We start from the raw sequence: 24431 nt of genomic DNA, 5'->3' as shown, positions 1-24431 counted from the left end.
AGCTTTGAGTTCCCAGTGCAGGTCCGGGGGTAACAATAGTTGTCACATCACAAGTCACTGGTAAGAAGCGAGTAGTTGGTGCAAGCTGAAGAATTTGTGAAAGGTAGGTAAATGGAGCCTGCCGGTTTGTCTGCGAGGGAAATAAGCTGGAGAGGCTGCATCACCAAACACAGAAATTCAAATTATCCCTCACAAGACATTGAAATAGTCTATGAGAAAACTCAATCACTACGTCTTGATAGCTCAGTCAGTAGAGCATCTGATGTTTAATCTGAATGTTCAGGGTTCGAGTTCCTGTCAGGCCTCCTTTTTTGGCTCAGGACGTTTGCTTCCCAATGAACAATAGGAAAATGAATAAAAAATGCAAGATGCTTCAGGGAAAGTGGAAGGATCGTGACAACATGATCTTCGCCAAATTGCCACGCCCATCGAAAATTTTCATCAATTTTGCTCTGTTTTCAGTTTATGTTAAAACTGTCTCCTGGGCTTGTCCTGCATTATAACTCTATAGTTTTCAGGTCATTTTCACTCAGTCCCCAATTCGCCAAGCATTTCCTGTTTGTTTACTTCTTCCCTGCAGAACTGCTATAAATTCATAACTTCAAGGAATAAATGCAGTTTGCACAGTTTCAAAAGCCCAGTGCACATGAATATTTTAATTTGCCCTCTCAGTGCCCACATGAGAAATCAACTAAACTAATGTTGAATTAAAATGATGGGAATCTGATCTAAACTTGCAAAGCAATCTTGCAGGTTGGTGTTGTGGCTTCGAAGGCTAAATCACCTGTCTTGTGAATAAATATCTTGAATTCAAATCTCAGCAGTGCCTTCATACTTTTAGATCAAAGCAAGTAGATTGACAAAAGATGCTTCATGGCGAAACTAGCAAACTCTGGTGAAATCTCTGCAGCACCAACCTTGAAGCTTGTTTTCTGTCACACTTTTTGCAAACCTTTCAGCTCCCATTCAATTTTGCTCATCTACTCCATCGCATTTCCTCCTCGCTTCACCTCTGAAAAGGGAACACCAGTATTTGCAACCTTAAGTTTGTGTCTGGCTCCACAGATATTCTCAGACTTTCTGAGTTCTAATCCTCCCGTTTTTAGTTTCTCACGCAGATTTGCAGCATTTTGCTTTGAATGCTTGATAGCATTTACCTCAGGAAATCCAGAAGGAACATGTTGAATGTTTGTCAGTGATCTTAGTGAGCAATGATTGAATGATTAAATGATTTACTCTCTTAAGAGTGACCCAGACTCCAAGCATTTGCTCGGTTCTCTCTTCACAGCTGCTGCCTGACCCGCTGAGATTTTCCATCATTATATATTTTTCCTTCAGATATCACATCCACAGTAAATTGCTTTTCTATTGTATGATTTATGTTGCTGCACGTTAGCAAGAACGAGTCGGGCGGGAGAAATGATGGAGTGTTTTGCATAACGATATGCTGCTGACAGATCTATTCGCACCCTGAAATTTTGCGATTCACACAATTTGCTACTTTACCGGATGAGCTTACTTGCATTCACAATCTGCCGCAACAAACACCAGATGACACCCTTTACTCTCTCACAATACAATCTGTGTCTTTGAAACTTCCCACTAAGATATCTCACGCGGGTTTTGAAAGGGCAAATTAAAATATTAATCGGCGCTGGGCTTTTGAAACTAGACATATTACATTTATTTCTGGAAGATATGAATTTATAGCAGTTCTGCAAGGAAGAAGTAAACAAACAGGAAATGCTTGGCGAATTGGGAAGTGAGTGAAAATGAGCAGAAAACTAGAGAGTTATAATGCAGGACAAGCCCAGGAGAGAGTTTTAACATAAACCGAGCAAAATTCATGAAAATTCTCGATGGGCGTTGCAATTGGGCGAAGGTGATATTGTCCTGATCCTTCCACTTTCCCTGAAGCATCCTTCATTTTTCATTAATTTTCCTATTGTTCATTGGGAAGCAAACGTCCTGAGCCAAAATAAGAGGCCTGACAGGAACTCGAACTCTGGACACTCAGATTAAACATCTGATGCGCTACCGACGGAGCTATCAAGACCCAGTGATGCGGTTTTCTCATAGGTTATTGCAATGTCTTGTGAGGGATGTTTTGAATTTCTATGTTTGGTGATGCAGCCTCTCCAGCTTATTTCCCTCGCAGACAACCCGGCAAGCTCCCTTTGGCTTCCTTTCACAAATTCCTCAGCTTGCACCAACTACACGCTTCTTAGCAGTGACTTGTGATGTAACAACTGTTACCCACCGACCTGCACTGGGAACTCAAGGCCTTGAAGATGACGCTTAGTTCGGTGAGATCTTAGTGGGAAGCTTCAAAGATAGTTTGTATTGTGAGAGAGAGTAAAGGGTGTCATCTGGTGTTTGTTGTGGCAGAGTGTGAACGCAAGTAAGCTCATCTGGTAAAGTAGCAAATTGTGTGAATTGCAAAGCTTCAGGGTGCAAATCGATCTTACAGCACCATATCTTTATTCAAAACACTCCATCATTTCTCCCGCCCGACTCGTTCTTGCAAACGTGCAGCAACATAAATCGTACAATAGAAAAGCAAATTACTGCGGATGTGATATCTGAAGGAAAAATAGGAAATGATGCAAAATCTCAGCGGGTCTGGCAGCAGCTGTGAAGAGAGAACCGAGCAAACGCTTGGAGTCTGGGTCACTCTTAAGAGAGTAAATCATTTAATCATTCAACCGTTGCTCATTAAGATCACTGACAAAGATTCAACATGTTCCTTCTGGATTTCCTGAGGTAAATCCTGTCATGCATTCAAAGGAAAATACTGCTGATGCTGCAAATCTGCGTGAGAAACTAAAAATAAGAGGATTAGAGCTAGGGAAATCTGAGTATATCTGTGGAGCCAGACACAAACTTAAGGTTGCAAACCCTTGTGATCACTTTTCAGAGCCGAAGCGAGGAGGAAATGCGATGGAGTAGGCGAGCAAAATTGAAGTTTAGCGGGAATGGGAGCTGAAAGATTTGCAAAAAATGTGACAGAAAACAAGCTTCAAGGTTGGTGCAGCAGGGATTTTGCCAGTTTACAACCTTCACCATGAAGAATCTCTTCTCAACCTACTTGCTTTGATCTAAAAGCATGAAGGTACTGCTGAGATTTGAATTCAGGACATCCTGTTTACAAGGCAGGGACTTTAACCATCAAAGCCACAACACCAATCGGCAATTTAGATTTGCAAGTTTAGAACAGATTCCCATCATTTTAATTCAACATTAGTTTTGTTGATTTCTCATGTGGGCATTGAGAGGGCAAATTAAAATGTTCATCCTCACTCGGCTTTTGAAATTGTACAAATTGCATTTATTTCTGGAAGTGATGAAGTTATAGCAGTTCTGCAGGGAAGAAGTAAACAAACAGGAAATGCTTGGCGAATTGGGGAATGAGTGAAAATGTCCAGAAAACTGTAGGGTTATAATGCAGGACAAGCCCAGGAGAGAGTTTTAACAGAAACTGAAAACGGAGCAAAATTGATGAAAATTCTCGATGGGGATTGCAATTTGGCGAAAGTGATGTTGTCACGATTTTTCCACTTTCTCTGAAGCATCCTGCATTTTATATTCATTTTCCTATTGTTCATCGGGAAGCAAACGTCCTGAGCCAAATTAAGAACCCTGACAGAAACGCGAACCCTGAACATTCAGATTAAACATCGGATGCTCTACCGACTGAGCTAACAAGACGCAGTGATAGAACTTTCTCATGGGTTATTTCAATGTCTTGTGAGGGATGTTCCGAATTTCCTTGTTTGGTAATGCAGCTTCTCCAGCTTATTTCCCTCGCAGACAAACCGGCAAGCTCACTTTGGTTTCCTTTTACAAATTCTTCAACTTTCACCAACTACTCGCTTCTTACCAGTGACTTGTGATGTGACAACTGTTTACCCAGGGACCTGCACTGGGAACTCAAAACTTTGAACATGACGTTTAGTTCGGTGAGATCTTAGTGGGAAGCTTCAAAGACACAGATTGTATTTTGAGAGAGTAAAGGGTGTCATCTGGTGTTTGTTGCGGCAGAGTGAAAACGCAAGTAAGCTCACCCGGTAAAGTCGCAAATTGAGTGAATCGCAAAGCTTCAGGGTGCAAATCGATCTTACAGCACCATATCGTTATGCAAAACACTCCATCATTTCTCCCGCCCGACTCGTTCTTGCTAATGTGCAGCAACATAAATCGCACAATAGAAAAGCAAATTACTGCGGATGTGATATCTGAAGGAAAAATATATAATGATGGAAAATCTCAGCGGGTCAGGCAGCAGCTGTGAAGGGAGAACTGAGCAAACGCTTTGAGTCTGGGTCACTCTTAAGAGAGTAAATCATTTACTCATTCAATCGTTGCTCACTGACAAACATTCAACATGTTCCTTCTGGATTTTCTGAGGTAAATCCTGTCATGCATTCAAAGGAAAATACTGCGGCTGCTGCAAATCTGTGTGAGAAACTAAAAATAAGAGGATGAGAGCACAGAAAATCTGAGGATATCTGTGGAGCCAGACAGAAACTTAAGGTTGCAAACCCTTGTGATCCCTTTTCAGAGCTGAAGCGAGGAAGAAATGCGATGGAGTAGGTGAGCAAAATTGAAGTTTAGCGGGAAATGGGAGCTGAAAAGTTTGCAAAAGGTGTGACAGAAAACAAGCTTCAAGGTTGGTGCAACAGAGATTTTGCCAGAGTTTGCTACTTCCAACATGAAGTATGTCATCTCAATCTTCTTGCTTTGATCTAAAAGTATGAAGGCACTGCTGAGATTTGAACACAGCATCTCCTGTTCACAAGAGAAGCTCTTTATCCATTTAAGTCACAGCACAATCTGTAAGCCCATCTTGCAAGTTTAGAACAGATTCCCATCATTATAATTCAACTTTAGTTTTTTTGATTTCTTATGCGGGCATTGAGAGGGTAAATTACAAGGTTAATCGGTGCTGGGCTTTTCAAATTGTACAAATTGCATTTATTTCTGGAAGAAATTAATTCATAGCAGTTCTGCAGGGAAGAAGTAAACAAACAGGAAATACTTGGCGAATTGGGAAGTGAGTGAAAATGACCTGAAAACTATAGGCTTATAATGCAGGACAAGCCGAGTTTTACCAGAAACTGACAACGGAGCAAAATTGTTGAAAAATCTCGATGGGGGTTGCAATTTGGCAAAGATGATGTTGTCACGATTCTTCCACTTTCCCTGAAGCATCCTGCATTTTTAAATTAATTTTCCTATTGTTTCTTCGGAAGCAAACGCCCAGAGGCAAAATAGGAGCCCTAACAGGAACTCGAATCCTGGACCCTCAGATTAAAAATCTGGTGCTGGACCGACTGAGCTATGAAGACCCAGCGATGGGGTTTTCTCATAGGTTATATCAATGTCTCATGAGGGATGTTTTGAATTTCCTTCTTTGGTGATGCAGCCTCTCCAGCTCATTTTACTCGCAGGCAGAGCTGCAGCCTCCGTTTGGCTTCCTTTCACAAATTCTTCAGCTTGCACCAACTACTCGCTTCTTACCAGTGACTTGTGATGTGACATCAGTTGTTACCCCCGGACCTGCACTGTCACTTCAAGGCTTTGAAGATTACGTTTAATTCGGTGAAATATAAGTGGGAAGCTACAAAGACACAGATTGTATTGTGAGAGAGAGTAAATGGTGTCATCTGGCGTTTGTTGTGGCAGAGTGTGAATGCAAGTAAGGTTAACCGGTCAAGTTGCAAAGTGTCAAAATCTCAAAGTTTTTGGGTGGAAATAGATTTGTCAGCACCAAATCTTGATGCAAAACGGACCGCTATTTCTCCCGCCCGAATTGTTCTTGCGAACGGATAGCAACAGAAATTGTTCAATATTAAAGCAAATTACTGCGGATGTGAAATCGCAAAGAAAAAGGGGAAAAGATGGAAAATCTCAGCGGTTCTGGCGGCATCTGGGAAGAGAGAACTGAGCAATTTTTTCGACTCAGGGTCACTCTTAGGCAGAGCAAATCAGTTAATCATTCAATCGTTACACTCTGTTGTCGTTGCTATACTTTTAAAATGTTCCTCCAGGTTTTCTTGAGGTAAATCCTATTATGCATTCAAAGGAAAATACCGCGGATGCTGCAAATCTGCAAGAGAAACTAAAAGTGAGAGGATAAAATCTTTAAAATTCTGAGGTTATCCGTGGTGCCAGACACAGAGTTAAAGTTTCAAATGCGCGATATCCTTCTACAGGGCTGTAACGAGGAGGAAATGCGATGGTGTACGTGAGCAAAATTGAAGATGAGCGGAAAATGGGAGTTAAAAGGTTTGAAAAAAGTGCTTCAGCACACGAGGAAAAGCGAGTTTTAAGGTTCGCATTGCAGGGATTGTGCCAACATGTTCTGCATTTACACTGAAATGTTCAGCATTACTCCAGCTGCTAATTTCCATTGAAGGCGCTGCTGAGATTTGAACTCAGGATCACCTGTTTACTAGACAGGCGCTTTAACCATCTAAGCTACAGCACCAGCATGCAAGCTTAGCGTGCAAGTTTAGAACAGATTTCAATCATTTTGATTCAACATCAGTTTTCCTGACATCTCATACGGGCCTTCCGAGTGCAAATTAAAATATTCATTCGCACTAGTCTTTGAAAATGTAAAATTGCATTTATTACTGGAAATGCTGGATTTGTAGCAGTTCTGCATGGGATAAGTAAACAAACAGGAAATGCTTGGTCGAACTGGGAAGTGAGTGAACATGACCAGAAATCTATTGTGGTTTAATACAGGACAATGTCAGGAGAGAGTTTTAACATGAACTGAAAATGTAGCAAACTTCTTGACAATTCTCCATGGCTGTTGCTCTTTAGCAAAGATGATATTGTCACCGTTCTTCCATTTTCCCTGACCCGTTCTGCATTCTTTCTTCGTCTTTTTTGTTGTTCATTGGGAAGCAAACGTCTTGAGCCAAAGTAAGAGTCCTGATAGGGACTTGAACGCTGGACCCTCATATTAAAAGTCTGAAGCTCTACCGAATGAGCTACCAAGGCCCAATCTTTGCTGGTTCTCATAAGTTACTTCAACGTCTCATGAGGGATGTTTTGAATTTCCTTCTTTGGTGATGCAGCCTCTCCAGCTCATTTTACTCGCAGGCATTGCAGCAGCCTCCGTTTGGCTTCCTTTCACAAATTCTTCAGCTTGCACCAACTACTCGCTTCTTACCAGTCACTTGTGATGTGACATCAGTTGTTACCCCGGACCTGCTCTGTCACTTCAAGGCTTTGAAGATTACGTTTAATTCGGTGAAATATAAGTGGGAAGCTACAAAGACACAGATTGTATTGTGAGAGAGAGTAAAGGGTGTCATCTGGTGTTTGTTGTGGCAGAGTGTGAATGCAAGTAAGGTTAACCGGTCAAGTTGCAAAGTGTCAAAATCTCAAAGTTTTTGGGTGGAAATAGATTTGTCAACACCAAATCTTCATGCAAAACGGACCGCTATTTCTCCCGCCCGAATTGTTCTTGCTAACGTACAGCAACATAAATTGTTCAATATAAAAGCAAATTAGTGCGGATGTGAAATCTCAAAGAAAAAGGGGAAAAGATGGAAATTCTCAGCGGTTCTGGAAGCATCTGTGAAGAAAGAACTGAGCAATTTTTTCGACTCAGGGTCACTCTTAGGCAGAGGAAATCAGTTAATCATTCAATCGTTCCACTCTGTTGTCGTTGCTATACTTTTAAAATGTTCCTCCAGGTTTTCTTGAGGTAAATCCTATTATGCATTCAGAGGAAAATACCGCGGATGCTGCAAAGCTGCAAGAGAAACTAAAAGTGAGAGGGTAAAATCTTTAAGAATCTGAGGATATCCGTGGTGCCAGACACAGAGTTAAAGTTTCAAATGCGCGATATCTTTCTACAAGGCTGAAGCGAGGAGGAAATGCGATGGTGTAGGTGAGCAAAATTGAAGATGAGCGGAAAATGGGAGTTAAAAGGTTTGAAAAAAGTGCTTTAGCACACAAGGGAAAGCAAGCTTTAAGTTGCATGGATTCTGCCAATATTTCCCTCATTCACCATGAAATGTTCAGCATCACTCCAGCTTTTAATTTCCATTGAAGGCACTGCTGAGATTTGAGCTCAGAATCTCCTGTTTACTAGACAGGCGCTTTAACCATCTAAGCCACAGCACCAGCATGCAAGCTTAGCGTGCAAGTTTAGAACAGATGTCAATCATTTTGATTCAACATCAGTCTTCTTGCCATCTCATACGGGCCTTCCGAGTGCAAATGAAAATATTCAGTAGCACTGGTCTTTGAAACTGTAAAATTGCATTTATTACTGGAAATGCTGGATTTGTAGCAGTTCTGCATGGGATTAGTAAACAAACAGGAAATGATTGGTCGAACTGGGAAGTGAGTGAACATGACCAGAAATCTATTGTGGTATAATACAGGACAATGTCAGGAGAGAATTTTAACATTAACTGAAAATAAAGCAAACTTCTAGACAATTCTCCATGGCTGTTGCACTTTAGCAAAGATGATATTGTCACCATTCTTCCATTTTCCCTGACCCGTTCTGCATTCTTTATTCTTCTTTTTTGTTGTTCATTGGGAAGCAAACGTCTTGAGCCAAAGTAAGAGCCCTGATAGGGGCTTGAACGCTGGACCCTCATAATAAAAGTATGAAGCTCTCCCGAATGAGCTACCAAGGCCCAATCTTTGCTGGTTCTCATAATTTACTTCAACGTCTCATGAGGGATGTTTTGAATTTCCTTCTTTGGTGATGCAGCCTCTCCAGCTCATTTTACTCGCAGGCAGAGCAGCAGCCTCCGTTTGGCTTCCTTTCACAAATTCTTCAGCTTGCACCAACTACTCGCTTCTTACCAGTGACTTGTGATGTGACATCAGTTGTTACCCCCGGACCTGCACTGTCACTTCAAGGCTTTGAAGGTTACGTTTAATTCGGTGAAATATAAGTGGGAAGCTACAAAGACACAGATTGTATTGTGAGAGAGAGTAAAAGGTGTCATCTGGCGTTTGTTGTGGCAGAGTGTGAATGGAAGTAAGGTTAACCGGTCAAGTTGCAAAGTGTCAAAATATCAAAGTTTTTGGGTGGAAATAGATTTGTCAGCGCCAAATCTTCATGCAAAACGGACCGCTATTTCTCCCGCCCGAATTGTTCTTGCTAACGTACAGCAACAGAAATTGTTCAATATTAAAGCAAATTACTGCGGATGTGAAATCTCAAAGAAAAAGGGGAAAAGATGGAAAATCTCAGCGGTTCTGGCGGCATCTGGGAAGAGAGAACTGAGCAATTTTTTCGACTCAGGGTCACTCTTCGGCAGAGCAAATCAGTTAATCATTCAATCGTTACACTCTGTTGTCGTTGCTATACTTTTAAAATGTTCCTCCAGGTTTTCTTGAGGTAAATCCTATTATGCATTCAAAGGAAAATACCGCGGATGCTGCAAATCTGCAAGAGAAAATAAAAGTGAGAGGATAAAATCTTTAAAATTCTGAGGTTATCCGTGGTGCCAGACACAGAGTTAAAGTTTCAAATGCGCGATATCCTTCTACAAGGCTGAAGCGAGGAGGAAATGTGATGGTGTAGGTGAGCAAAATTGAAGATGAGCGGAAAATGTGTGTTTAAAGGTTTGAAAAAATTGCTTCAGCACACGAGGAAAAGCGAGTTTTAAGGTTCGCATTGCAGGGATTGTGCCAACATGTTCTGCATTTACACTGAAATGTTCAGCATTACTCCAGCTGTTAATTTCCATTGAAGGCACTGCTGAGATTGAAACTCAGGATCGCCTGTTTACTAGACAGGCGCTTTAACCATCTAAGCCACAGCACCAGCATGCAAGCTTAGCGTGCAAGTTTAGAACAGATTTCAATCATTTTGATTCAACATCAGTTTTCCTGACATCTCATACGGGCCTTCCGAGTGCAAATTAAAATATTCATTCGCACTAGTCTTTGAAAATGTAAAATTGCATTTATTACTGGAAATGCTGGATTTGTAGCAGTTCTGCATGGGATAAGTAAACAAACAGGAAATGATTGGTCGAACTGGGAAGTGAGTGAACATGACCAGAAATCTATTGTGGTATAATACAGGACAATGTCAGGAGGGGGTTTTAACATGAACTGAAAATGAAGCAAACTTCTAGACAATTCTCCATGGCTGTTGCACTTTAGCAAAGATGATATTGTCACCGTTCTTCCATTTTCCCTGACCCGTTCTGCATTCTTTATTCTTCTTTTTTGTTGTTCATTGGGAAGCAAACGTCTTGAGCCAAAGTAAGAGCCCTGATAGGGACTTGAACGCTGGACCCTCATAATAAATGTATGAAGCTCTACCGAATGAGCTACCAAGGCCCAATCTTTGCTGGTTCTCATAATTTACTTCAACGTCTCATGAGGGATGTTTTGAATTTCCTTCTTTGGTGATGCAGCCTCTCCAGCTCATTTTACTCGCAGGCACAGCAGAAGCCTCCGTTTGGCTTCCTTTCACAAATTCTTCAGCTTGCACCAACTACTCGCTTCTTACCAGTCACTTGTGATGTGACAACAGCTGTCAGCACCGGACCTGCACTGTCACTTCAAGGCTTTGAAGATTACGTTTAATTCGGTGAAATATAAGTGGGAAGCTACAAAGACACAGATTGTATTGTGAGAGAGAGTAAAGGGTGTCATCTGGTGTTTGTTGTGGCAGAGTGTGAATGCAAGTAAGGTAAACCGGTCATGTTGCAAAGTGTCAAAATCTCAAGGTTTTTGGGTGGGAATAGATTTGTCAGCACCAAATCTTCATGCAAAACGGACCGCTATTTCTCCCGCCCGAATTGTTCTTGCTAACGTACAGCAACAGAAATTGTTCAATATAAAAGCAAATTACTGCGGATGTGAAATCTCAAAGAAAAAGGGGAAAAGATGGAAAATCTCAGCGGTTCTGGCGGCATCTGGGAAGAGAGAACTGAGCAATTTTTTTATCTCAGGGTCACTCTTCGGCAGAGCAAATCAGTTAATCATTCAATCGTTACACTCTGTTGTCGTTGCTATACTTATAAAATGTTCCTCCAGGTTTTCATGAGGTAAATCCTATTATGCATTCAAAGGAAAAGACCGTAGATGCTGCAAATCTGCAAGAGAAACTAAAAGTGAGAGGATAAAGTCTTCAAAAACCTGAGGAGTGGTGCAGACACAGAGTTAAAGTTTCAAATGCGCGTGATCCTTCTACAGGGCTGAAGCGAGGAGGAAATGCGATGGTGTAGGTGAGCAAAATTGAAGATGAGCGGAAAAATATAGTTAAAAGGTTTGAAAAAAGCACTTCAGCGAAAGCGAGCTTTAAGGTTCGCGTTGCAGGGATTGTGTCAACATTTAATGCATTCACCTTGAAATGTTGAGCATCACTCCAGCTGTTAATTTCCATTGAAGGTACTGCTGAGATTTGAATTCGGGATCTCCTGTTTACTAGACAGGGACTTTAACCATCTAAGCCACAGCACCAGCATGCAAGGTTAGCGTGCAAGTTTAGAACAGATTTCAATCATTTTGATTCAGCTGTGCCTTCAATTGAAATTAACAGCTGGAGTGATGCTCAACATTTCAAGGTGAATGCAGTAAATGTTGGCACAGTCCCTGCAACGCGAACTTTAAAGCTCGATTTCTCTTGTGTGGTGAAGCACTTTTTTTAAACCTTTTAACTCCCATTTTCAATTCATCTTCAATTTTGCATTTCCTCCTCGCATTAGCCCTGTAGAAGGATCACGCGCATTTGAAACTTTAACTCTGTGTCTGGCACCACGGATATCCTCAGAATTTTAAAGATTTTATCCTCTCACTTTTAGTTTCTCTTGCAGATTTGCAGCATCCGCGGTATTTTCCTTTGAATGCATAATAGGATATACCTCAAGAAAACCTGGAGGAACATTTTAAAAGCATAGCAACGACAACAGAGTGTAACGATTGAATGATTAACTAATTTGCTCTGCCGAAGAGTCACCCTGAGTCGAAAAAATTGCTCAGTTCTCTCTTCCCAGATGCCGCCAGAACCGCTGAGATTTTCCATCTTTTCCCCTTTTTCTTTGAGATTTCACATCCGCAGAAATTTGCTTTAATATTGAACAGTTTCTGTTGCTGTACGTTACCAAGAACAATTCGGGCGGGAGAAATAGCGGTCCGTTTTGCATGAAGATTTGGTGCTGACAAATCTATTTCCACCCAAAAACTTTGAGATTTTGACACTTTGCAACTTGACCGGTTAACCTTACTTGCATTCACACTCTGCCACAACAAACGCCAGATGACACCCTTTACTCTCTCTCACAATACAATCTGTGTCTTTGTAGCTTCCCACTTATATTTCACCGAATTAAACGTAACCTTCAAAGCCTTGAAGTGACAGTGCAGGTCCGGGGGTAACAACTGATGTCACATCACAAGTCACTGGTAAGAAGCGAGTAGTTGGTGCAAGCTGAAGAATTTGTGAAAGGAAGCCAAACGGAGGCTGCTGCTCTGCCTGCGAGTAAAATGAGCTGGAGAGGCTGCATCACCAAAGAAGGAAATTCAAAACATCCCTCATGAGACGTTGAAGTAAATTATGAGAACCAGCAAAGATTGGGCCTTGGGAGCTCATTCGGTAGAGCTTCATACTTTTATTATGAGGGTCCAGCGTTCAAGTCCCTATCAGGGCTCTTACTTTGGCTCAAGACGTTTGCTTCCCAATGAACAACAAAAAAGAAGAATAAAGAATGCAGAACGGGTCAGGGAAAATGGAAGAGCGGTGACAATATCATCTTTGCTAAAGTGCAACAGCCATGGAGAACTGTCAAGAAGTTTGTTACATTTTCAGTTCATGTTAAAATTCTCTCCTGACATTGTCCTGTATTATACCACAATAGATATCTGGTCATGTTCACTCACTTCCCAGTTCGATCAATCATTTCCTGTTTGTTTACTTATCCCATGCAGAACTGCTACAAATCCAGCATTTTCAGTAATAAATGCAATTTTACAGTTCCAAAGACAAGTGCCAATGAATATTTTCATTTGCACTCGGAAGGCCCGTATGAGATGTCATGAAAACTGATGTTGAATCAAAATGATTGAAATCTGTTCTAAACTTGCACACTAAGCTGGCATGCTGGTACTGTGGCTTAGATGGTTAAAGCGCCTGTCTAGTAAACAGGAGATCCTGAGTTCAAATCTCAGCAGTGCCTTCAATGGAATTTAGCAGCTGGAGTGATGCTCAACATTTCATGATGAATGCAGTAAATGTTGGCACAATCCCTGCAACACGAACCTTCAAGCTCGCTTTCCCTTGTGTGCGAAAGCATTTTTTTCAAACCTTTTAACTCCCATTTTCCGCTCATCTTCAATTTTGCTCACCTACACCATCACATTCCCTCCTCGCTTCAGCCTTGTAGAAGGATATCGCGCATTTGAAACTTTAACTCTGTGTCTGGCACCACGGATATCCTCAGATTTTTAAAGATTTTACCCTCTCACTTTTAGTTTCTCTTGCAGATTTGCAGCATCCGCGGTATTTTCCTTTGAATGCATAATAGGATTTACCTCAAGAAAACCTGGAGGAACATTTTAAAAGTATAGCAACGACAACAGAGTGTAACGATTGAATAATTAACTGATTTGCTCTGCCTAAGAGTGACACTGAGTCGAAAAAATTGCTCAGTTCTCTCTTCACAGATGCTGCCTGAACCGCTGAGATTTTCCATCTTTTCCCCTTTTTCTTTGAGATTTCACATCCGCACTAATTTGCTTTTATATTGAACAATTTCTGTTGCTGTACGTTAGCAAGCACAATTCGGGCGGGAGAAATAGCGGTCCGTTTTGCATGAAGATTTGGTGTTGACAAATCTATTTCCACCCAGAAACTTTGAGATTTTGACACTTTGCAACTTGACCGGTTAACCTTACTTGCATTCACACTCTGCCACAACAAACACCAGGTGACACCCTTTACTCTCTCTCACAATACAATCTGTGTCTTTGTAGCTTCCCACTTATATTTCACCGAATTAAACGTAATCTTCAAAGCCTTGAAGTGACAGTGCAGGTCCGGGGGTAACAACTGATGTCACATCACAAGTCACTGGTAAGAAGCGAGTAGTTGGTGCAAGCTGAAGAATTTGTGAAAGGAAGCCAAACGGAGGCTGCTGCTATGCCTGCGAGTAAAATGAGCTGGAGAGGCTGCATCACCAAAGAAGGAAATTCAAAACATCCCTCATGAGACGTTGAAGTAAATTCTGAGAACCAGCAAAGATTAGGCCTTGCTAGCTCATTCGGTAGAGCTTCTGACTTTTATTATGAGGGTCCAGCGTTCAAGTCCCGATCAGGGCTCTTACTTTGGCTCAAGACGTTTGCTTCCAAATGAACAACAAAAAAGAAGAATACAGAATGCAGAACGGGTCAGGGAAAATGGAAGAGCGGTGACAATATCATCTTTGCTAAAGTGGAACAGCCAGGGTGAATTGTCAGAAGTTTGCTTCATTTTCAGTTCATGTTAAAATTCTCTCCTGACATTGTCCTGTATTATACCACAATAGATTTCTGGTCATGTTCACTCACTTCCCAGTTAGACCAATCATTTCCTGTTTGTTTACTTATCCCATGCAGAACTGCTACAAATCCAGCATTTCCAGTAATAAATGCAATTTTACAGTATCAAAGACTAGTGCCACTGAATATTTTAATTTGCACTCGGAAGGCCCGTATGAGATGTCAGGAAAACTGATGTTGAATCAATATGATTGAAATCTGTTCTAAACTTGCACGCTGTGCTTGCATGCAGGTGCTGTGGCTTAAATGGTCAAAGCGCCTGTCTAATAAACAGAAGATTCTGTGTTCAAATCTCAGCTGTGACTTCAATTGAAATTAACAGCTGGAGTGATGCTCAACATTTCAAGGTGAATGCAGTAAATGTCGGCACAGTCCCTGCAACGCGAACTTTAAAGCTCGCTTTCCCTTGTGTGGTGAAGCACTTTTTTTAAACCTTTTAACTCCCATTTTCAACTCATCTTCAATTTTGCATTTCCTCCTCGCATTAGCCCTGTAGAAGGATCACGCGCATTTGAAACTTTAACTCTGTGTCTGGCACCACGGATATCCTCAGAATTTCAAAGATTTTACCCTCTCACTTTTAGTTTCTCTTGCAGATTTGCAGCATCCGCGGTATTTTCCTTTGAATGCATAATAGGATTTACCTCAAGAAAACCTGGAGGAACATTTTAAAAGTATAGCAACGACAACAGAGTGTAACGATTGAATAATTAACTGATTTGCTCTGCCTAAGAGTGACACTGAGTCGAAAAAATTGCTCAGTTCTCTCTTCACAGATGCTGCCAGAACCGCTGAGATTTTCCATCTTTTCCCCTTTTTCTTTGAGATTTCACATCCGCACTAATTTGCTTTTATATTGAACAATTTCTGTTGCTGTACGTTAGCAAGAACAATTCGGGCGGGAGAAATAGCGGTTCGTTTTGCATGAAGATTTGGTGTTGACAAATCTATTTCCACCCAAAAACTTTGAGATTTTGACACTTTGCAACTTGACCGGTTAACCTTACTTGCATTCACACTCTGCCACAACAAACACCAGATGACACCCTTTACTCTCTCTCACAATACAATCTGTGTCTTTGTAGCTTCCCACTTATATTTCACCGAATTAAACGTAATCTTCAAAGCCTTGAAGTGACAGTGCAGGTCCGGGGGTAACAACTGATGTCACATCACAAGTCACTGGTAAGAAGTGAGTAGTTGGTGCAAGCTGAAGAATTTGTGAAAGGAAGTCAAACGGAGGCTGCTGCAATGCCTGCGAGTAAAATGAGCTGGAGAAGCTGCATCACCAAAGTAGGAAATTCAAAATATCCCTCATGAGACGTTGAAGTAACTTATGAGAACCAGCAAAGATTCGGCTTGGTAGCTCATTTGGTAGAGCTTCAGACTTTTAATATGAGGGTCCAGCGTTCAAGTCCCTATCAGGACTCTTACTTTGTCTCAAGACGTTTGCTTCCCAATGAACAACAAAAAAGACGAAGAAAGAATGCAGAACGGGTCAGGGAAAATGGAAGAACGGTGACAATATCATCTTTGCTAAAGAGCAACAGCCATGGAGAATTGTCAAGAAGTTTGCTACATTTTCAGTTCATGTTAAAACTCTCTCCTGACATTGTCCTGTATTATACCACAATAGATTTCTGGTCATGTTCACTCACTTCCCAATTCGACCAAGCATTTCCTGTTTGTTTACTTATCCCATTCAGAACTGCTACAAATCCAGCATTTCCAGTAATAAATGCAATTTTTCAGTTTCAAAGACCAGTGCCAATGAATATTTTAATTTGCACTCGGAAGGCCAGTATGAGATGTAGGAAAACTGATGTTGAAGCAAAATGATTGAAATCTGTTCTAAACTTGCACGCTAAGCTTGCATGCTGGTGCTGTGGCTTAGATGGTTAAAGGGCCTGTCTAGTCAACAGGAGATTCTGAGTTCAAATCTCAGCAGTCCCTTCAATGGAAGTTTACTGCTGGAGTGATGCTCAACATTTCGCTGTGAATGCTGGCACAATCCCTGCAACGCAGACATTAAAGCTTGCTTTCCCTTGTGTGCTGAAGCATTTTCAACTCATCTTCAATTTTGCTCACCTACACCATCGCATTTCCTCCTCGTTTCAGCCTTGTAGAAGGATCACGCGCATTTGGAACTTTAACTCTGTGTCTGGCACCACGGATATCCTCAGAGTTTTAAAGATTTTATCCTCTCACTTTTAGTTTCTCTTGCAGATTTGCAGCATCCGCAGTATTTTCCGTTGAATGCACAATAGGATTGACCTCAAGAAAACCTGGAGGAACATTTTAAAAGTATAGCAACGACAACAGAGTGTAACGATTGAATGATTAACTGATTTTCTCTGCCTAAGAGTGACCCTGAGTCGAAAAAATTGCTCAGTTCTCTCTTCACAGATGCCACCAGAACCGCTGAGATTTTCCATCTTTTCCCCTTTTTCTTTGAGATTTCACATCCGCAGTAATTTGCTTTAATATTGCACAATTTCTGTTGCTGTACGTTAGCAAGAACAATTCGGGCGGGAGAAATAGCGGTCCGTTTTGCATGAACGTTTGGTGCTGACAAATCTATTTCCACCCAAAAACATTGAGATTTTGACACTTTGCAACTTGACCGGTTAACCTTACTTGCATTCACACTCTGCCACAACAAACACCAGGTGACACCCTTTACTCTCTCTCACAATACAATCTGTGTCTTTGTAGCTTCCCACTTATATTTCACCGAATTAAACGTAATCTTCAAAGCCTTGAAGTGACAGTGCAGGTCCGGGGGTAACAACTGATGTCACATCACAAGTCACTGGTAAGAAGCGAGTAGTTGGTGCAAGCTGAAGAATTTGTGAAAGGAAGCCAAACGGAGGCTGCTGCTATGCCTGCGAGTAAAATGAGCTGGAGAGGCTGCATCACCAAAGAAGGAAATTCAAAACATCCCTCATGAGACGTTGAAGTAAATTCTGAGAACCAGCAAAGATTAGGCCTTGCTAGCTCATTCGGTAGAGCTTCTGACTTTTATTATGAGGGTCCAGCGTTCAAGTCCCGATCAGGGCTCTTACTTTGGCTCAAGACGTTTGCTTCCAAATGAACAACAAAAAAGAAGAATACAGAATGCAGAACGGGTCAGGGAAAATGGAAGAGCGGTGACAATATCATCTTTGCTAAAGTGGAACAGCCAGGGTGAATTGTCAGAAGTTTGCTTCATTTTCAGTTCATGTTAAAATTCTCTCCTGACATTGTCCTGTATTATACCACAATAGATTTCTGGTCATGTTCACTCACTTCCCAGTTAGACCAATCATTTCCTGTTTGTTTACTTATCCCATGCAGAACTGCTACAAATCCAGCATTTCCAGTAATAAATGCAATTTTACAGTATCAAAGACTAGTGCCACTGAATATTTTAATTTGCACTCGGAAGGCCCGTATGAGATGTCAGGAAAACTGATGTTGAATCAATATGATTGAAATCTGTTCTAAACTTGCACGCTGTGCTTGCATGCAGGTGCTGTGGCTTAAATGGTCAAAGCGCCTGTCTAATAAACAGAAGATTCTGTGTTCAAATCTCAGCTGTGACTTCAATTGAAATTAACAGCTGGAGTGATGCTCAACATTTCAAGGTGAATGCAGTAAATGTCGGCACAGTCCCTGCAACGCGAACTTTAAAGCTCGCTTTCCCTTGTGTGGTGAAGCACTTTTTTTAAACCTTTTAACTCCCATTTTCAACTCATCTTCAATTTTGCATTTCCTCCTCGCATTAGCCCTGTAGAAGGATCACGCGCATTTGAAACTTTAACTCTGTGTCTGGCACCACGGATATCCTCAGAATTTCAAAGATTTTACCCTCTCACTTTTAGTTTCTCTTGCAGATTTGCAGCATCCGCGGTATTTTCCTTTGAATGCATAATAGGATTTACCTCAAGAAAACCTGGAGGAACATTTTAAAAGTATAGCAACGACAACAGAGTGTAACGATTGAATAATTAACTGATTTGCTCTGCCTAAGAGTGACACTGAGTCGAAAAAATTGCTCAGTTCTCTCTTCACAGATGCTGCCAGAACCGCTGAGATTTTCCATCTTTTCCCCTTTTTCTTTGAGATTTCACATCCGCACTAATTTGCTTTTATATTGAACAATTTCTGTTGCTGTACGTTAGCAAGAACAATTCGGGCGGGAGAAATAGCGGTTCGTTTTGCATGAAGATTTGGTGTTGACAAATCTATTTCCACCCAAAAACTTTGAGATTTTGACACTTTGCAACTTGACCGGTTAACCTTACTTGCATTCACACTCTGCCACAACAAACACCAGATGACACCCTTTACTCTCTCTCACAATACAATCTGTGTCTTTGTAGCTTCCCACTTATATTTCACCGAATTAAACGTAATCTTCAAAGCCTTGAAGTGACAGTGCAGGTCCGGGGGTAACAACTGATGTCACATCACAAGTCACTGGTAAGAAGTGAGTAGTTGGTGCAAGCTGAAGAATTTGTGAAAGGAAGTCAAACGGAGGCTGCTGCAATGCCTGCGAGTAAAATGAGCTGGAGAAGCTGCATCACCAAAGTAGGAAATTCAAAATATCCCTCATGAGACGTTGAAGTAACTTATGAGAACCAGCAAAGATTCGGCTTGGTAGCTCATTTGGTAGAGCTTCAGACTTTTAATATGAGGGTCCAGCGTTCAAGTCCCTATCAGGACTCTTACTTTGTCTCAAGACGTTTGCTTCCCAATGAACAACAAAAAAGACGAAGAAAGAATGCAGAACGGGTCAGGGAAAATGGAAGAACGGTGACAATATCATCTTTGCTAAAGAGCAACAGCCATGGAGAATTGTCAAGAAGTTTGCTACATTTTCAGTTCATGTTAAAACTCTCTCCTGACATTGTCCTGTATTATACCACAATAGATTTCTGGTCATGTTCACTCACTTCCCAATTCGACCAAGCATTTCCTGTTTGTTTACTTATCCCATTCAGAACTGCTACAAATCCAGCATTTCCAGTAATAAATGCAATTTTTCAGTTTCAAAGACCAGTGCCAATGAATATTTTAATTTGCACTCGGAAGGCCAGTATGAGATGTAGGAAAACTGATGTTGAAGCAAAATGATTGAAATCTGTTCTAAACTTGCACGCTAAGCTTGCATGCTGGTGCTGTGGCTTAGATGGTTAAAGGGCCTGTCTAGTCAACAGGAGATTCTGAGTTCAAATCTCAGCAGTCCCTTCAATGGAAGTTTACTGCTGGAGTGATGCTCAACATTTCGCTGTGAATGCTGGCACAATCCCTGCAACGCAGACATTAAAGCTTGCTTTCCCTTGTGTGCTGAAGCATTTTCAACTCATCTTCAATTTTGCTCACCTACACCATCGCATTTCCTCCTCGTTTCAGCCTTGTAGAAGGATCACGCGCATTTGGAACTTTAACTCTGTGTCTGGCACCACGGATATCCTCAGAGTTTTAAAGATTTTATCCTCTCACTTTTAGTTTCTCTTGCAGATTTGCAGCATCCGCAGTATTTTCCGTTGAATGCACAATAGGATTGACCTCAAGAAAACCTGGAGGAACATTTTAAAAGTATAGCAACGACAACAGAGTGTAACGATTGAATGATTAACTGATTTTCTCTGCCTAAGAGTGACCCTGAGTCGAAAAAATTGCTCAGTTCTCTCTTCACAGATGCCACCAGAACCGCTGAGATTTTCCATCTTTTCCCCTTTTTCTTTGAGATTTCACATCCGCAGTAATTTGCTTTAATATTGCACAATTTCTGTTGCTGTACGTTAGCAAGAACAATTCGGGCGGGAGAAATAGCGGTCCGTTTTGCATGAACGTTTGGTGCTGACAAATCTATTTCCACCCAAAAACATTGAGATTTTGACACTTTGCAACTTGACCGGTTAACCTTACTTGCATTCACACTCTGCCACAACAAACGCCAGATGACACCCTTTACTCTCTCTCACAATACAATCTGTGTCTTTGTAGCTACCCACTTATATTTCACCGAATTAAACGTAACCTTCAAAGCCTTGAAGTGACAGTGCAGGTCCGGGGGTAACAACTGATGTCACATCACAAGTCACTGGTAAGAAGCGATTAGTTGGTGCAAGCTGAAGAATTTGTGAAAGGAAGCCAAACGGAGGCTGCTGCTCTGCCTGCGAGTAAAATGAGCTGGACAGGCTGCATAACCAAAGAAGGAAATTCAAAACATCCCTCATGAGACTTTGAAGTAACTTAGAGAACCAGCAAAGATTAGGCCTTGGTAGCTCATTCGATAGAGCTTCAGAATTTTATTATGAGGGTCCAGCGTTTAAGTCCCTATCAGGGCTCTTACTTTGGCTCAAGACGTTTGCTTCCCAATGAACAACAAAAAAGAAGAATAAAGAATGCAGAATGGGTCAGGGAAAATGGAAGAACGGTGACAATATCATCTTTCCTAAAGTGCAACAGCCATGGAGAATTGTCAAGAAGTTTGCTTCATTTTCAGTTAATGTTAAAATTCTCTCCTGACATTGTCCTGTATTATACCACAATAGATTTCTGGTCATGTTCACTCACTTCCCAGTTCGACCAATCATTTCCTGTTTGTTTACTAATCCCATGCAGAACTGCTACAAATCCAGCATTTCCAGTAATAAATGCAATTTTACAGTTCCAATGAATGTTTTAATATGCACTCGGAAGGCCCGTATGAGATGGCAAGAAAACTGATGTTGAATCAAAATGATTGAAATCTGTTCTAAACTTGCACGCTAAGCTTGCATGCTAGTGCTGTGGCTTAGATGGTTAAAGTGCCTGTCTAGTAAACAGGTGATCCTGAGTTCAAATCTCAGCAGTGCCTTCAATGGAAATGATCAGCTGGAGTGATGCTGAACATTTCATGGTAAATGCTGAAAATGTTGGTGCAGTCCCTGCAACGCGAACCTAAAAGCTTGCATTTCTGTGTGTGCTGAAGCAATTTTTTCAAACCTTTAAACTCACATTTTCCGCTCATCTTCAATTTTGCTCACCTACAGTGTGGATGTGAAATCTAAAAGAAAAAGGGGAAAAGATGGAAAATCTCAGCGGTTCTGGCAGCATCTGTGAAGTGAGAAGTGAGCAATTATTTCGACTCAGGGTCACTCTTATGCAGAGCAAATCAGTTAATCATTCAATCGTTACACTCTGTTGTCGTTGCTATACTTTTAAAATGTTCCTCCAGGTTTTCTTGAGGTAAATCCTCTTCTGCATTCCAAGGAAAATACCGCGGATGCTGCAAATCTGCAAGAGAAACTAAAAGTGAGAGGATAAAATCTTTAAAATTCTGAGGATATCCGTGGTGCCAGACACAGAGTTAAAGTTTCAAATGCGCGTGATCCTTCTACAGAGCTGAAACGAGGAGGAACTGCGATGGTGTTGGTGAGCAAAATTGAAGATGAGCGGAAAATGGGAGGTAAAAGGTTTGAAAAAAGTGCTTGAGCACACAAGGGAAAGCGAGCTTTAACGTTCGTCTTGCAGGGATTGTGCCAACATTTTGTGCATTCACAATGAAATTTTGAGCATCACTCCAGCTGTTAATTTCCATTGAAGGCACTGCTGAGATTTGAACTCAGGATCTCCTGTTTACTAGACAGGCGCTTTAACCATCTAAGCCACAGCACCAGCATGCAAGCTTAGCGTGCAAGTTTAGAACAGATTTCAATCATTTTGATTCAACATCAGTTTTCCTGACATCTCATACGGGCCTTCCGAGTGCAAATTAAAATATTCATTGGCACTGGTATTTGGAACTGTAAAATTGCATTTATTACTGGAAATGCTGGATTTGTAGCAGTTCTGCATGGGATAAGTAAACAAACAGGAAATGATTGGTTGAACTGGGAAGTGAGTGAACATGACCAGAAATCGATTGTTGTTTAATACAGGACAATGTCAGGAGAGAGTTTTAACATGAACTGAAAATGTAGCAAACTTCTTGACAATTCTCCATGGCTGTTGCACTTTAGCAAAGGTGATATTGTCACCGTTCTTCCATTTTCCCTGACCCGTTCTGCATTCTTTATCCTTCTTTTTTGTTGTTCATTGGGAAGCAAACGTCTTGAGCCAAAGTAAGAGCCCTGATCGGGACTTGAACGCTGGACCCTCATAATAAAATTCTGAAGCTCGACCGAATGAACTACCAACGCCTAATCTTTGCTGGTTCTCATAAGTTACTTCAAAGTCTCATGAGGGATGTTTTGTATTTCCTTCTTTGGTGATGCAACCTCTCCAGCTCATTTTACTCGCAGGCACAGCAGCAGCCTCCGTTTGGCTTCCTTTCACAAATTCTTCAGCTTGCACCAACTACTCGCTTCTTACCACTGACTTGTGATGTGACATCATTTGTTACCCCCGGAACTGCACTGTCAATTCAAGGCTTTGAAGATTACGTTTAATTCGGTGAAATATAAGTGGGAAGCTACAAAGACACAGATTGTATTGTGAGAGAGAGTAAAGGGTGTCATCTGGTGTTTGTTGTGGCAGAGTGTGAATGCAAGTAAGGTTAACCGGTCAAGTTGCAAAGTGTCAAAATCTCAAAGTTTTTGGGTGGAAAGAGATTTGTCAGCACCAAATCTTGATGCAAAACGGACCGCTATTTCTCCTGCCGAATTGTTCTTGCTAACGTACAGCAACAGAAATTGTTCAATATAAAAGCAAATTATTGGGGATGTGAAATCTCAAAGAAAAAGGGGAAAAGATGGAAAATCTCAGCGGTTCTGGCGGCATCTGGGAAGAGAGAACTGAGCAATTGTTTCGACTCAGGGTGACTCTTCGGCAGAGCAAATCAGTTAATCATTCAATCGTTACACTCTGTTGTCGTTGCTATACTTTTAAAATGTTCATCCTGGTTTTCTTGAGGTAAATCCTATTACGCATTCAAAGGAAAATACCGTGGATGCTGCAAATCTGCAAGAGAAACTAAAAGTTAGAGGATAAAATCTTTAAAAATCTGAGGATATCCGTGGTGCCAGACACAGAGTTAAAGTTTCAAATGCGCGTGATCCTTCTACAGGGCTGAAGCGATGAGGAAATGCGATGGTGTAGGTGAGCATAATTGAAGATGAGCCGAAAATGGGAGTTAATATGTTTGAAAAAGGTGCTTCAGCACACAAGGGAAAGAGAGCTTTAAGTTACATGGATTCTGCCGATATTTCCCTCATTCACCATGAAATGTTGAGCATCACACCAGCCGTTAATTTCCAGTGAAGGCATTGCTGAGCTTTGAACTCAAGATCACCTGTTTACTAAACAGGTGCTTTAACATTCCAAGCCACAGCACCACCATGCAAGCTTAGCATGCAAGTTTAGAACAGATTTCAATCATTTTGATTCAACATCAGTTTTCATGACATCTCATAAGGGCCTTCCGAGTGCAAATGAAAATATTCATTGGCACTGGTCTTTGGAACTGTAAAATTGCATTTATTACTGGAAATGCTGGATTTGTAGCAGTTCTGCATGGGATAAGTAAACAAACAGGAAATGCTTGGTCGAATTGTGAGTTGAGTGAAAATGACCAGATATCTATTGCGGTTTAATACAGGACAACGTCAGGAGAGAGTTTTAACATGAACTGAAAACGTAGCAAACTTCTTGACAATTCTCCATGGCTGTTGCACTTCAGCAAAGATGATATTGTCACCCTTCTTCCATTTTTCCTGACCCGTTCTGCATTCTTTATTCTTCTTTTTTGTTGTTCATTGGGAAGCAAACGTCTTGAGCCAAAGTAAGAGCCCTGATAGGGACTTGAACGCTGGACCCTCATATTAAAATTCTGAAGCTCTATCGAATGAGCTACCAAGGCCTAATCTTTGCTGGTTCTCTAAGTTGCTTCAAAGTCTCATGAGGGATGTTTTGAATTTCCT

General features: G+C 41.2%; 1 long non-coding RNA gene and 5 other non-coding genes across 6 annotated transcripts in view; 2 read left to right on the top strand and 4 right to left on the bottom strand.

The window, feature by feature from the left end:
• The window catches only part of LOC140410244 (uncharacterized), an 857189-nt gene that overhangs the window by 332166 nt on the left and 500592 nt on the right, over positions 1–24431 (bottom strand). The gene's annotated exons all lie outside the window — the stretch shown is intronic.
• On the bottom strand, positions 6417–6490 carry trnat-agu (transfer RNA threonine (anticodon AGU)). Its single transcript has one exon. It is a non-coding gene; the product is annotated as a tRNA-Thr (tRNA).
• trnat-agu (transfer RNA threonine (anticodon AGU)) lies at positions 8075–8148 on the bottom strand. The gene has a single exon. It is a non-coding gene; the product is annotated as a tRNA-Thr (tRNA).
• Positions 13105–13178, top strand: trnat-agu (transfer RNA threonine (anticodon AGU)). Its single transcript has one exon. It is a non-coding gene; the product is annotated as a tRNA-Thr (tRNA).
• trnat-agu (transfer RNA threonine (anticodon AGU)) lies at positions 21315–21388 on the top strand. Its single transcript has one exon. It is a non-coding gene; the product is annotated as a tRNA-Thr (tRNA).
• trnat-agu (transfer RNA threonine (anticodon AGU)) lies at positions 22115–22188 on the bottom strand. Its single transcript has one exon. It is a non-coding gene; the product is annotated as a tRNA-Thr (tRNA).

The sequence above is a fragment of the Scyliorhinus torazame genome, chromosome 4 (genome assembly GCF_047496885.1).
Source record: "Scyliorhinus torazame isolate Kashiwa2021f chromosome 4, sScyTor2.1, whole genome shotgun sequence".
Lineage (NCBI taxonomy): Eukaryota > Metazoa > Chordata > Chondrichthyes > Carcharhiniformes > Scyliorhinidae > Scyliorhinus > Scyliorhinus torazame.
The sequence above is the reverse complement of the archived record's forward strand: the minus strand, read 5'-3'. Positions and strand labels throughout refer to the sequence as shown.